At 32.9% G+C, this 13,984-nt stretch overlaps 1 long non-coding RNA gene across 1 annotated transcript; it reads right to left on the minus strand.

The window, feature by feature from the left end:
* Window positions 1-9,858: 9,858 nt before the first annotated feature.
* Window positions 9,859-13,115, minus strand: LOC144349472 (uncharacterized). The gene is made up of 3 exons (XR_013419961.1): window positions 13,029-13,115; window positions 10,406-10,500; window positions 9,859-10,218 (listed from the first exon to the last, which is right to left on the minus strand). It is a non-coding gene; the product is annotated as an uncharacterized LOC144349472 (long non-coding RNA).
* Between the last annotated feature and the right edge of the window lie 869 nt (window positions 13,116-13,984).

The raw sequence follows: 13,984 nt of genomic DNA on the forward strand, positions 1-13,984 counted from the left end.
GGTAAATATATATCTTATATCCAAAACAAATTTCCATAAAATTGTATGCGTAGTACAATATTCCTGAATATTTTGTGAAATTGATTGACTAATATCAGAAATATAATATGCCGAATTCCAAATCACGTTTTTTCATAGAAAATAAAATATGAAAGGATGATAGCCATCTTTAGAGTTTAAAAAATCGCCAACAAGTATGCTATCTCTGTACTGAGTAAAGTTTTTTCTTCTTATATCCAGCCCGATTGATCCACCTCTGTGGCACTGTAATGGCAACAGCATAGTTAGCACACAGTATGTATTGAGTTATTAGATGGCATGACTGAGTTACATTTATTGAGAGAAATATAGCCATGAAGGGAACTTGTAAAAGTATGAAAATGAACATCAGTAGAAAGATGGCTCCATAATGCCGAGTGTATAGGGTATCAGTCATTCAGTCAGTCACAGTTTATAGAAACTTAAAAAATAGGAAAATGATCCAGGTATTAGTATATATATATGTAAATTGGACCGAGGACACAGGTATATTCTGGTTAACTTAATATTGCCATATGATTGCCATACATTTTGTGATAATAACATTGTTCTTGAATGCAATACAACGTCATGAACATTTATCTAACTATAGGTGGGAATATAGTAAACTTTTAAATAATTGAAAAATAACAACAACATACTACAATAAACCTTCAGATTTTCACTACTATATTTTGATCTTGAAATTATTTGTTTCCATTCCATACCAGGAATATATATAAGTAAGTCATTTAATTATTATAAGGTTTATAATGTAATCTGACTAAAATTATATTGCCATATTGGCAAACTGTGTATTCAACACCTGACGTTATGAGTACTAGTACCTGACCTGGGAACACCGTATCAAAGTGATACAGATGATATGACGAAAACACTAACATTCGCTTAACAGTGTTAAATTTCTAATGCACAGAATTTCCTAACATTATTATTATGAAATAAGAAGAATTATGTAGTCAATTTATTTAAACTAAATTATGTTTGGGGTAACATATTTTACACAATAAATAATAATGTTAGCTTCGGCCTGACTTTAAAAAGTAATGAGGTCAACATACACATACGACTTTCACAAACAAATTATTTGTTGCTGTAACTTTAGAATTTAATTATCAGCGAGCGATTTTGAACAGCATATGGTCGCAAAAGAGACCGTTTAGTTTGACTCTTCAAACCTGTCCTTTACAAGTTGACAGCAAGGACCTGATGTGCTTCATGAAGTTGAAGTAGAAGATACTATTTTAATCGTTCATCTGAAGTTGACGTTGATGAAAGTCTTTTCTCCACCTGTAAGGTTATTACCCTGGTAACCAATCCTTGATCGTTGGTATTAGTGTGACAGCTTATGACATGTCAACGTCAATGTAAACGTCAATTTCATAGAAATGCAATTTTATATATAAATACGCATTGAAGTGTACACTATTATAAACTCAACGTCATTGTTGGCCACTAATAGGCATGTTTGAATGCACGAATGGAAACAATTCCAAAGTGAACCCACACTTTAATTTAATACGTTTGATTATCTGATCATTGTTTCATATCTGTTTCTGTCAGTATTTTACTATGCACTTCTACTTGAATGGAAAGCTGTCGAAAAAAGTAGTTTTCATGAGGCTTGTAGGTAGCTATAACATTAGATGTATGGCAGTTTCAATTTTTGATCGTGTATTTGTATTTACATTTAGAAACCAGACCAATACAACATATGTATTAATCTATTTCAGACTAATACAAAATAGGTATTATTCTATTTAGTAATAAGTTATTTGCGTGCTATATTCAATATATAATCGACTCTTTACAGTTCATAATTATTAATTAATTCATAATGTTGTTTTTAGATACCTCAAGTAAGTATAAACATCGCAGTGAGATCATCTTATTATTTTGCCAAGGGAACGACTTAACTCATATCCAAGTATATTATGTTACACGTCATTTATTACGGTATTGCAACCAACCAATCCCATGATTGCGTACGAGGAAAGTGTATTATACCACCAGATATACATTCAATTTGCCAATAATTTATCATTTGTGGCTCGTATGCTAATTCCCATAAAATCGATTATTAAGTATTGTTAATTAATTCATAACACATGTCAGGAAGTGCTGTCATTTCGTTCGGTGAAGACATAAATAATACTCAACTATATAATGTTACAGTGACGTTATTCATGCTAATCACCTATTCTTAAATATATTATAATTAAAAAATTCGATAAGTACATTGATATAGACGAGACAAATCATTAACACTTCGCCATCACCGGCTGCTCTAACTATTACCAATCAATAAAATATTATTCTTTCCAATTTCTGTAGATAGTGAGAGTCGGCACGTTATCACGTGACCCTGATCTCAGGTGATAATAAGCAAATAGTACTATGTGCACAATATTGAAATATTGCGTTTAATTACGTGATAGGCACTCATGACAGAGTGTTTTACAGATTTACAGAACGCATTTGTATCATCAGACGAGCTTTTCCCGTTTTGAATGATTTTTACTATTACTTTTATAATTTGATTAAAAACAATATTACGTCATGCTGAAAGCAACAATCTGTATTCAGCTTCATCACGCGGCAGTTCAGCACGGCTAATGATTTGAATGATAGCCATAGCACCAATAACTTGAGGTAATTCAAATGAGGTCTTCGCGACAAGTAATTTCCACACATAACATACGCTGATCTCAGCGCTAAATGAAGTGAACCATGAATGGTTGACGAACTTAGAGGATATAGTTAGCAAGATACTGAAATGAAATATTTTTCAGTGCTTATACAATGATTTTTAACCGACGATTTATGTGCCAGATAAATGATTTCACCGTCAGTGGAATTTGTAAAGGCTTTGTCAAATGTTAGGACTTAGGCATATATTAGGATGCTTTTTTGACAGTTTTACAGAACAGTATCCCACAGGTTTTCTTTACTATGCACGTTAAATAGTATTGTGTAGTTTACAGTCAATCAATCATCATTTACTTTTACCCAACTTTTTGATTATATTCATACAAACAATCACTTGATTGTGAACTCAATGAAGAATGGCGACCAGCAATTTATCATCATCTGTAGCTACCTAGAAGTGGGCGTAGGCTAAGTCAACCGTTTAAGTACGCAAAATAAGAAAAAACTTTACTGAGCAATAATAACAATTATAGTTCCACATCAGACACGTATAGTAGAAACAACGGATTTATGTAACTCTCAGGAACAGGACTCTTTGTCACAGAGCGGGCTTCGCATTCTTACTGGCGGTAAATAATACGATTGCAGCATTGGATAACTTGATTTATCTCATATGTCAAGGCAGTTCAGTTTAATACAGATTTGTAATATTTTTTTATATTTCCATATTATGTACTAGAAAATCTCAAAAAATCGGATTTGTCTATGGAGGCAGATACGGTAGAGCCGACTGCCGACTTGTCTTACAATGTTGCAACAGGAACACACAGGGTACTAAGTAAAAATGATCCAACTGTCCTCAGTCAGGCCAATTTATAGACATAAATGGCCCAGATTTAGGGACACCAACTGGGTTTCCACATGAGCCAATAAGAACGTCGTCTTCCTGGCAGCTTTTTCACGTGGGCAAGTCAGTAGATCGTAAACTGTTTTTGTTATGTAAATCACAAGCACGCCTGGTAGACTCCAATTGTCCTTCCAAAGTCAATAGTCAATAGAGTGAAACAATAGTGAAGATTATAACAATTAAATTGCAAGTAGTGAACGTATATTAGCGCCCCAACAGCCTCAGCATGTGTTACATCTGTTCATACTGTTCGTATGTAGCTCAAATAAGTTACTTATTTGGAGGACATAAAAAAGTACCAAATATAATATATAATTATGATTCTATCTGAGAAATATAATGAATTTTCAAGATCACTTTTGTGTTTTGATATTGAATAATTTATTCCTGCGTACAGTTTCGGACATGCCTCGTAAACAAAACATGATTACTCATTCTAGACACATGGTGACACTCCGGAGGCTAAGTTATTCATCATTCACGTTTGTAAGCAGTATAACACCTGAGAGACCTATTATTTATATAGATCAGTGCATGCATCTGAACATTGACATATGTACATATTTATTGTACACCATAGAATGTATAAATAAAGGGCGCCTCACCCCATGAAATGAGATTTATTGAACAAGCGATGGAATTTTAATTTGTTTTTCGTGAGTAACAAATGTATATTACTACACGACTTTAATAACGATATATTTTACTCATCTTCCATAATAATTTTTAGCAGCTCAAGAACTAACACAATGATTGCAATTAGTGTGCGGAGAAGTTCAAGTTTGGAGAGTTCAAAAGAACTGGCCTCCGACCATCACACAATAAATCATACAAAAAAACAACAACATCACTGTCAACTTATCACAAAATTTGAAAACGTGTATTGTATTGCTTTATTTTTTGACATGTGATATATGACGCTTCATACCACTCACGCGTAATAGTTGGTATTTAAATCTGCCAGAAATATAATTCCCATTAGTGAAGTAAAAAATATTTAAAAAAATATATCGAGTTATTTTGTTATAGTCAGCGATGATGTCAAAAGTTCAATATGCCTGCACACACTAATTAGAATACGAGTATTTTTATTACACAGAATAAAATATTTATAGGATATTTATAGGATATGCGACTGATACTGGAGATAACCTGTGGTATTACATAGAAGAAGAAATGCTATCTTTTCTGGGAGCGTAGCGTGAGAAACTTTATAAACCGCGAATGACCTTTTTATCATATGTGCAACTGGATCAGCACGAGCATCGTGAAACTAATCGCACGAAAGAGAGTGAAATTTGTGACAGCTACATAAAGCACATTGTATTCGTCGTTGTTGTGGAATATGCAAATGTCAATAGAGAGATTACTGTCGAAATTCAAACTACTTATTTTCCCGAATTACTGAATAAAGATGTAATTACAACTGGCAAATGTAATTTGTTTTTTGATTTCTTAAATAGAAATTGGTAATATTAAATAATGAGTAAGTTAATCTATTGAAAACAAAGTCCCTCTTTGGTATTGAACAAACTAAACTACCACTGAAATTTCATCATCACAACGGTCGTGCAGTTTCACGGAACGGAACGTAGGCAACAGAATATTATATGGAAAAAGCATTGCATTCAATTTTGAAATCATGACATCAAGAAAAGTAAGTTGAATACATGAACATAAAATCAAACTGCGCTGGAATATATTTCGATATATCTCATTGGTGTACACTAAAAGCGAAACAATCCATAGAAAAGTGAATATTTTGTGAATCAGTGCAAGTAATATTAAAAATATAATATACCAAATTTCAAATCAAGCTTTGTCATAGAAAATAACATATGAAAGAATGATAACCATATTTATCTTGAATTTGAAGAATCACAAACACATCTTCTATTTTCGTACTGAGTAAAGGCAGAGATTTTGTATGCTTATATCGGGCCCGATTTGCTCGCCTCCGTGGCACTGTAATGGCGACAACACAGTTAACACACAGTATGTACTGAGTTATTAGATGACTGAGTGATATTTATTGCGAGAAATATAGCCGTGAGCGGAACTTGTGAAAATATGACAATGCATATCAGTAGAAAGATGACTACATAATGCAGAGTGTATAGGATATCTGAGTCATCCAGTCAGTTACAGTTTATACATACTTAAAAAAGTACATAATTCGCTAGGTACTAGTATCCTTCTATATACTTAGACCGGGCACATGAATATATTCTTGTTCATTTAATATGGCCATGATATGACGAGGCCTGTAGCAACGGTCATACACTTTGTGAGGTATACCCAATGAAAAGTTAATAACCTTGTTCTTGAATATGATGCTCGCCATGGACATTTATCTAACCATAGTGAACTTTGAAATAAATACTGAACAACCTTACATCATTTCAGTTACTGTATTTCGGCGGTGAAATATATGAGTAAGTCATTTTATTATGTGTATTATATAATTAAACAAGGTTTAGTACATATTCAGAAACTGTGCATTTTTAAACCTTGCGTCGCGCTTCACACGTGAACACCTTATCACATCAATCGCAACAACTGTTTGGAGCAACTAAATTAAGAGTTTATTTTAATTTTAAAGAGCGTCAAAGAAACAGCAAGAAAGGAAACACAATTGATAAATGTATTACGATAGCACTAAAGGACGTCTTCAGAAATGCCTAACATCATTAATGAGAGGTTAACTTTTATTATGAAATAGAGACGATTATTTCGTCAATTTTGTTAAACTAAATTAAGTTTTAAACTTGAATGGAGGTATCAGAATCATCATGACAGAATGCTTTAGATGAATATAGATGGATTGGGTGATACACTTTATGTTCAATAAATATCGTAATAATAATTGTATCTTTGGCCTGACTGGTGCCATGGTATTCTAAACTTTAAAAAGCAAGGTTGTCAACGTACGTATACGATTTTCTCAACAAAAAAACTATTTTTGCTGTAACTTTAAGATTTCATTATCAGCGGGCGACGCTGATACAGCATACGGTCGTGTTCGAAAAAGGAGCTGCTTTGAATTATTTTTCAACCTGTCCTTTACAAATTTACAGTCAAATACTGATGATGGAACTTGAAGTAGTAAATAGTATATCAATCATTCACTGAAGTTGACGTTCATAAAAGTCTTTTCTCCACGTGTAAATGTGTTTCACCGGTGACCAATCTCTTGATTGTTGGTATTAGTATGACAGCTTATGACATATCAACGTCAACGTCAACTTAATAAAATAGCAATTTTAAATATGATGCTGTTGAAGCGTACACTATACATTCAATGTTATTGTGGGTCACTAATAGGTACTATCTGAATGCACGGATGGAAATCCGTGATGTCGGTTCTTATGAACAGTGCAAAGGTTGACGCACACTTTAATTTAATACGTTCGATTATCTGATCATTGTTTCATATCTGTTGTTTTCATCTTCTTGTAGTTTATTACGAATATTTACTTCTACTTCAATGAAAAGCTGTCAACAAAGTAGTTTTCTCCGAGGCTTTCAGGTAGCTATAATACTTAATATATGTCAGTATGTTCACTCGTTTCGACCATATATTCGTGTATTTGTATTTGCATTTAGAAACCGGACTAGTACAAAAAATGTAATATATTTATCATTCCAGATCAGTACAAATTAAGTAATAATCTATTCTAAAAAAGATATATCCATGTTAGTCTGTAACACCTAAATCACGATATAGACCTAGGAATACTACATTGATCGTCATGAACAACTTACGATGCAAATCACCACGTCAGAAAGTGTATGTATACCATTATTATTATTTATTTATCGCTCGTTGTTTGTATGCTATGTCCCATATAAGCCACTCTTTAAAGATCATTATTGTTAATTAAATCATAACACAAGTCAGAAAATGCTGCTATGTAGTCTCAGAGTCATGTTTTAAGTAGTAAGGATTTAAACCATACTTGACTATATAAAGTTACAGTGACTTTATCAAAGACATGTATTATGTGTGTCTTGCTAATCAGCTAATCTTTTCAGCTAATATTATTATTCTACTGAAGATTTTGCTGTGTACATTGATATTCAGGAAAGAAAATAACAACACTGCACTATCGCTGGCAGCTCTGAATATTATCATTCCAATATCTATAAACCCAATCACGCGACCCAATCATGTGAGCATGATTTTATGTATTTTTGTTTTCTGTTCAATTTTCCAAATTGAAAAAAACCTAATAGTCACACACATTTTCCACGGAACAGGCGGTGACACTGATCCGTTTTTGAATAGGTTTAAATATCAATCGTTATAAACGACGTATATACTGTTACGTCATGCTGAACGCAACATTTTATATTCAGCTCAATCACGCGACGTTCCGTAATTTAAGGAAAAAAAACTTCCTACAATTGTTCAGCACAGCTAATGATTTGAATGATAACCATGGCACCAATCACTTCAGGTAATTCAAATGAAGAGACAATTGCAATGTGTATGTCTTCACGACAAGTAATTTCAACGCATAACATACGCTGATCTCTGCGCTACAGGAAGAGAACCATGAATGATTGACAAACTTAGAGGATATAGTTAGCAAGAACTGAAATGAAATATTTATCAGTGGTTATACAATGATTTTTAACAGAAGATTTATGTGTAAGAAGAATTTTTTCACCAAACACAGAAACACTATTCAGGGAACGTCAGTGGAATTTGTAAAGGCTTTGAGTGGGGCATATATTAGGATGATGTTTTGACCGTTTTACAGAACAGTATCCCACAGGTTTTCTTTACTACACGCGTTGAATAGTATTGTGTAGCTTGTAGTCAATCAATCATCATTTATTTTTACCCAACTTTTTCTATCGATTATATTCAAACAGACAATCACTTGTCGTGTAGAGAAGATTACAAGTCCAAGCACACATACACATCCAATGGTTGTACACACAACTACACTGCACAGTATTCGTCAAATAAGTAATGTCGGGTGTTTCGAAATAAATGAGCACATCATGCTCAACATGAAACACCCGACATATACCATTATGTGTGTTAATAAAATGGTTTCTATTTAAAACCTGTTTAAATAGTATTTAATTCATTTACACATACTCTGATTGCAGGAGGATATAGTAGTCATGTCTATATAAAATGCATATTGCTATTGAGTTATATTGTGCATTCTGTAAGAAATCCAGAACAGAATTGATATAAACCTGTATCAGATTGATAATTGAGTACTAGAAATAAAAAGATTATACGACATCGTATAGTAGAACACCCCGGATTTGTGTAATTGTCGAACAGAGTTCTTGGTTATACAGTTAGTATGATCACGTTCAAGACTACGTGCGCGCATATAAGTGCCCCCACTTATTCGCTACCATGATGCGGAAATAAAAATTCACTATTCAAAATGATATCAATATTTATACCATTTCAATTGATTTAACCTTAAAATAAAGGTAAAGGTATACATGTATATATTATCACAGGTTTATTACAAATGCTACATCATCACGTTGCATACTGGAGGAAATGATAAATGTCGAGCAGATTGAATGCAAATCAGATATGGTCAGAAGTGTTCAGTCGTTGAACTGTGCGTAGCATTGTTGCGAAATCTCAAAAAGACTGAACTCATTCGAACGCAACTGAGCGCAGAATTTGTTCATGCTCAGGTGGGATGCCTCGGAACGTGTAGAGTTGGACAGTGATCAGGGGGCCTTGCATTCTTACTTGCGGTAAATAATATGATTGCAATATCGGATAGCTTGATTTATTCCATAAATCATGGCAGTTCAGTGTATTAAAGCATTGTAATACCTTTTATATTTCCATATTATGTACTAAAAATCTCGAAAATCGGATTAGCAGGTTGGCTGTTTGGCATGATGGCTAACTATAGCAAAATACCGCATTATGTCAAGAACATTTGTTTCAGATTGTTCCTTATAGCCGCATATATATCAAACTTCATTTTAAATTCTCCCAACCTCAACCTCTCCACGAACCAAAGTCTCGTGGCGATGTTTCTTGGCTTGTGAAAGGGTCACGGTTTGAATTACCAATGCAACCCGGAAACGTAAACATAGTGATGACCTCAAGAACAAATATATTTCATCATACTATATCAAATTCGTAGCTCTACAGTATCAGCCTTATTAAACTCGTGTAATAGTTTCCGTTTAATAAATATGATAATGTAAGGTCTCTATTTATTATAGTTGTAATGCGAGGCATTAAATGACGACGCCGATGCTCATATGTGTACATGGTGTACATGTATTTTTTCTATTTATCTACTCACAACTTTTGACGTTAGTCAAATTAACAATTTTGATTTTAATTGTTCAATTTAACGTATGTTTACATAATGAGTATTGCATAATTTGCTAATGTGACATTAAATTTATATTGTTTCTGTATGCAATGGACACAGTTAAGAACACGAGAAAGATTTATTTATCCAATATAAAGAATATCATCAATTGACATCACGGAGAACAGGATCTTCATCCACATTGATATTTCTGCTGCGAATGTCATGCTTTGTGTCACCAAAGTCTTCGGCATTGTCGAATGAATTACCTTCGCTTCGACCCCTTCGAGCGCCAGATAACTAAAAATAATTAAAAGCATGAATCACAATTGTGAAATTATTGTGAACGTCTTGTTAAAACAAATCGCCCGTGAATATTTTAATCCACACGGTACTTTTAAAGTAAAAAAGAGTGATTTCTCTTGTGTCAATTGTAATAAAAGTTTCTCCTTAAAAAGAAATACTAAATAAATATATATGTATTTACGTGAACTCCTTGTATAGTTGCTAATTCTCCCAGGATGCACACGACAACCAGAATGGCGATTACAGTTGATTTCCTCATCACGAATTTACAAGAATCTGCAAATGAATGTGTTGTCGTGATCATCAGGTAGCGACACTTTTTTAAAATCAACGATCGTGAGTCACAAAACATTTACAATAACACATCGGAATTATTCGTACACTGTAACTGGTATATTTATTGTGAAATATATATGCTACTAAGTGACATGAGAAATGTATATGTCAACGTGATTATGATTATGCACACATTATGATTAGTATATTCCCTGTAAATGGAGTTCGTGAAATACCATCATTGTGCTTTGTTCGTGTTTTATTTGGTTTACAACAATCGTTAGCGCATTAGTCAATAGAGTAAAACAACAGTAAATATGCTAACAGAGTGGTGAACGTCAGTTAACGTCACTACAGCTTCAGTAAAAGTTACAACTTTTAATATTTTGTTGAATACGTAGATCAAATAAGTTACCTAGAAAAATAATTATTCTGAAAACATAAAACAAAGTACTAAATATGATAAATGATTATGATTTTATATAAGAAATATAATGACTTGTCGAGATCGCTTTTGTGTTTGATATCGAACAATTGATAAGAGTATACAGTTTCTAGTATGCTTCGTAAACAAGGCATGATTATTCATTGTAGACACGTGGTTCCACTTCGAAGACTCAGTTATTCATTATTCACGTGTGTTAACAGTATATCGACCGAGACACATTATTTGTTTTTATTCAAACTAGATCATTGTGTACATGTGAACATTAATAATGCACATATTTATTTTTCGCCATATAATTTATAAATAAAAAATGTCTTCACAAAATGAGATTTATTAAACAAGCGCTGTAATTTGTATTTGTTTCTAGTTTTCTGTGGGCAACAACTGTAAATTATTACACAATTATGATAATCTGTCATAAATGTAGGGTCACTAATTAAATATTCTAGTTTCTCACGTATTCATTTTCAGCATCTAGAAGCCCAACACGACGACTGTAATTAGTAATCTCATTTGTATAAAAGATGAGTTTAGGAATTATATTTAGTATAGCCATCACATAATACTAGTAACTATTTTTTATTCAATTCAATCCACGAATTTTTTACAATCTGGAAAAAACACCGCTAGACATGGGTAAAACTAGTTTTTGTACGCAAAGAAGATGAGGTTGGAATAATTTGACATCTCAAATATATAATTGGATAAATAATTAAAGCATTTTCAAAAGAATTGGCCTCTCCGCCGATCACATAATAAATATTAAGAAAGAAATAATAAGAAATATGCACATCACTGTCAACTCGTCACGAAATATTATAGCGGATATTGACAAATTATATTGTGTTACTTTGTTTTTGGACATATGTGATACGCATTATAGCCGATACTGGAAATATCAGAAATATAAACTAATTTATTTCCTAATAGTAAAGTAATAAATATAACAACAACATTTGGTTATTTTTTATAGACATGCATGATGCCAAAAGTTCAATATGCTTGCATGAACCAATTAGATTACCGAGATTGTTATTACACTGTATACACATATTTATCGGATATTTGCGACTGATACTGGAGATAACGTGTTGTAATGCATAGAATCAGTAATTCTATCTTTTCTGAGAATGAAGCGAAAGAATATACGTAAATATTGGTTCGAATATGTTTCAATGAAATTAACCGCAAATGACCTCATATGTTCAACTGGATAAGCACAAAGATCGCAAAACTAATCGTAAGAAAGAAGAAGAGAGTGAAGCTTGTGACAGCTACACAAAGCACAGAGTTTTTGTTGTGAAATACGCAAATGGAGAGATTCAAGCGACGTATTTTGCCGAATTACTGACTAAACATGTATCCACAACTGGGTAATGTAAAATGTCTTTATATTTCCCGAAGTATAATTTGAATTTGTAACAATACATTGGCAACAATTTTGATTGTGCACATAACTGGACTATCCATTATAAAGAGTTTAATCGCCTGGAACTGTTTCTTTTGAACGTTCTAAAATAAAATAAAGATGTTGTGTGTTTGACTGCAATTTTGTCATTGGTTCTTTGGCGAGAACGAGTCGGAAATTTAGTTTCGTTAGTAACATCGACAATAATTATGCAATTTAGTCCGTCTTGAATCTACTGAAAACATGCCCTCAAGAATTGTAGCTGCATCGATATTATTTGTTTGTCAAGTTTGATAATTCGTTTATCGCCCGTTGCTGCTAATAATAAGTAAATAAACTAAAATAATTCTTAATGATGTTCATGTTGCAAACCATGTTTCACATAACTTATACATTGCATGCTATCTATATAATCATCTGGAAACGCTGCAGATAAATTCCACAACATAATGTTCGTATCACAACACGTTTGAACAATCAAATACTGCATTATCGCCACGCGGAACGGAAAAGCAACAGAGAATATAAAGATTCTATAGAATCGTATGCGTAAGACAATATTCCTGAATAATTTGTTAAAATAGAGTAACTAATATAAAACATATAATATACCAAACTATAAATCAATGTTTATCATAGATAATAACAGATGACAATGATAACTATCCTTACCTTGAGTTTGAAGAATCACCAACAAATCTGCTATCTCTGTACTGAGTAAGTCAGTGATTATGTCTGCTTATATCGGGCCCGATGTTGTACGCCTCGGTGGTATTGTATAGGCGACAGCAGAGTTCACACAAGGTATGTACCGAGTTATTAAATGACATGACTGAGTGACATTTATTGAGAGAATATAGCCGTGAACGGAACTTGTAAAAATGTGACAATGAACAGCAGGATGGCTTCATAATGCATAGGTTATAAATTGTATAGGTTATCCCCATCTTTCAGACAGTCACAGTTTATACAAACTTAAACAAGCAGGATAATTAGCTAGGTATTAGTATCCTTCTATATACGTAACTTACATTAGGAAAATGAATATATTTTGTTCACTTAAGGTAGAGATGCAGGTTCGTGGGCACTTGGGAGTGATTTTTTTTTAGCTTTGTATTATCCAAACAGTCATGGCTATAGAAATTTGAATAGTGGAACATAATCAAAGGACGATTTTAAAATATAGATAACAGGTGCAAATATTCTCTCTTCTGAATTATTAGCATTAGCAAACTTCTTACTGAGTGAATTGTTATGCAAATTATCTTTAAAACGCCGTCGGGCATTGTTTTTGGTTGAACAGTGTTACAACAATCGTACAGACAACTCGCCTGGGTGTTAATTTATGCATAAACTTGAATTAGTGAAATTTGAGCTGCTGCCCAGCAAAATTGACAACTGGTAGACAGTTTTAAAGACGGCACTTTCTTCATAACAAACATATGTACCCGTAAACCAATTTTGACAGGAAACAGAGGCATAGTTCAGAAGCTAATTTTCTTTAAATCACTTTTGACCAAAAAAGCACATTTTTGTGCATATTTCAAACTAAAATGTCCATAAAAAAATACACAATTTCAAAATTCATACAATAAGCTTACCGAAAATATATAGTTTTATGGACAAGG

This window comes from Saccoglossus kowalevskii, chromosome 14 (genome assembly GCF_978046115.1).
Source record: "Saccoglossus kowalevskii chromosome 14, keSacKowa6.1, whole genome shotgun sequence".
Taxonomy (NCBI): domain Eukaryota; kingdom Metazoa; phylum Hemichordata; class Enteropneusta; family Harrimaniidae; genus Saccoglossus; species Saccoglossus kowalevskii.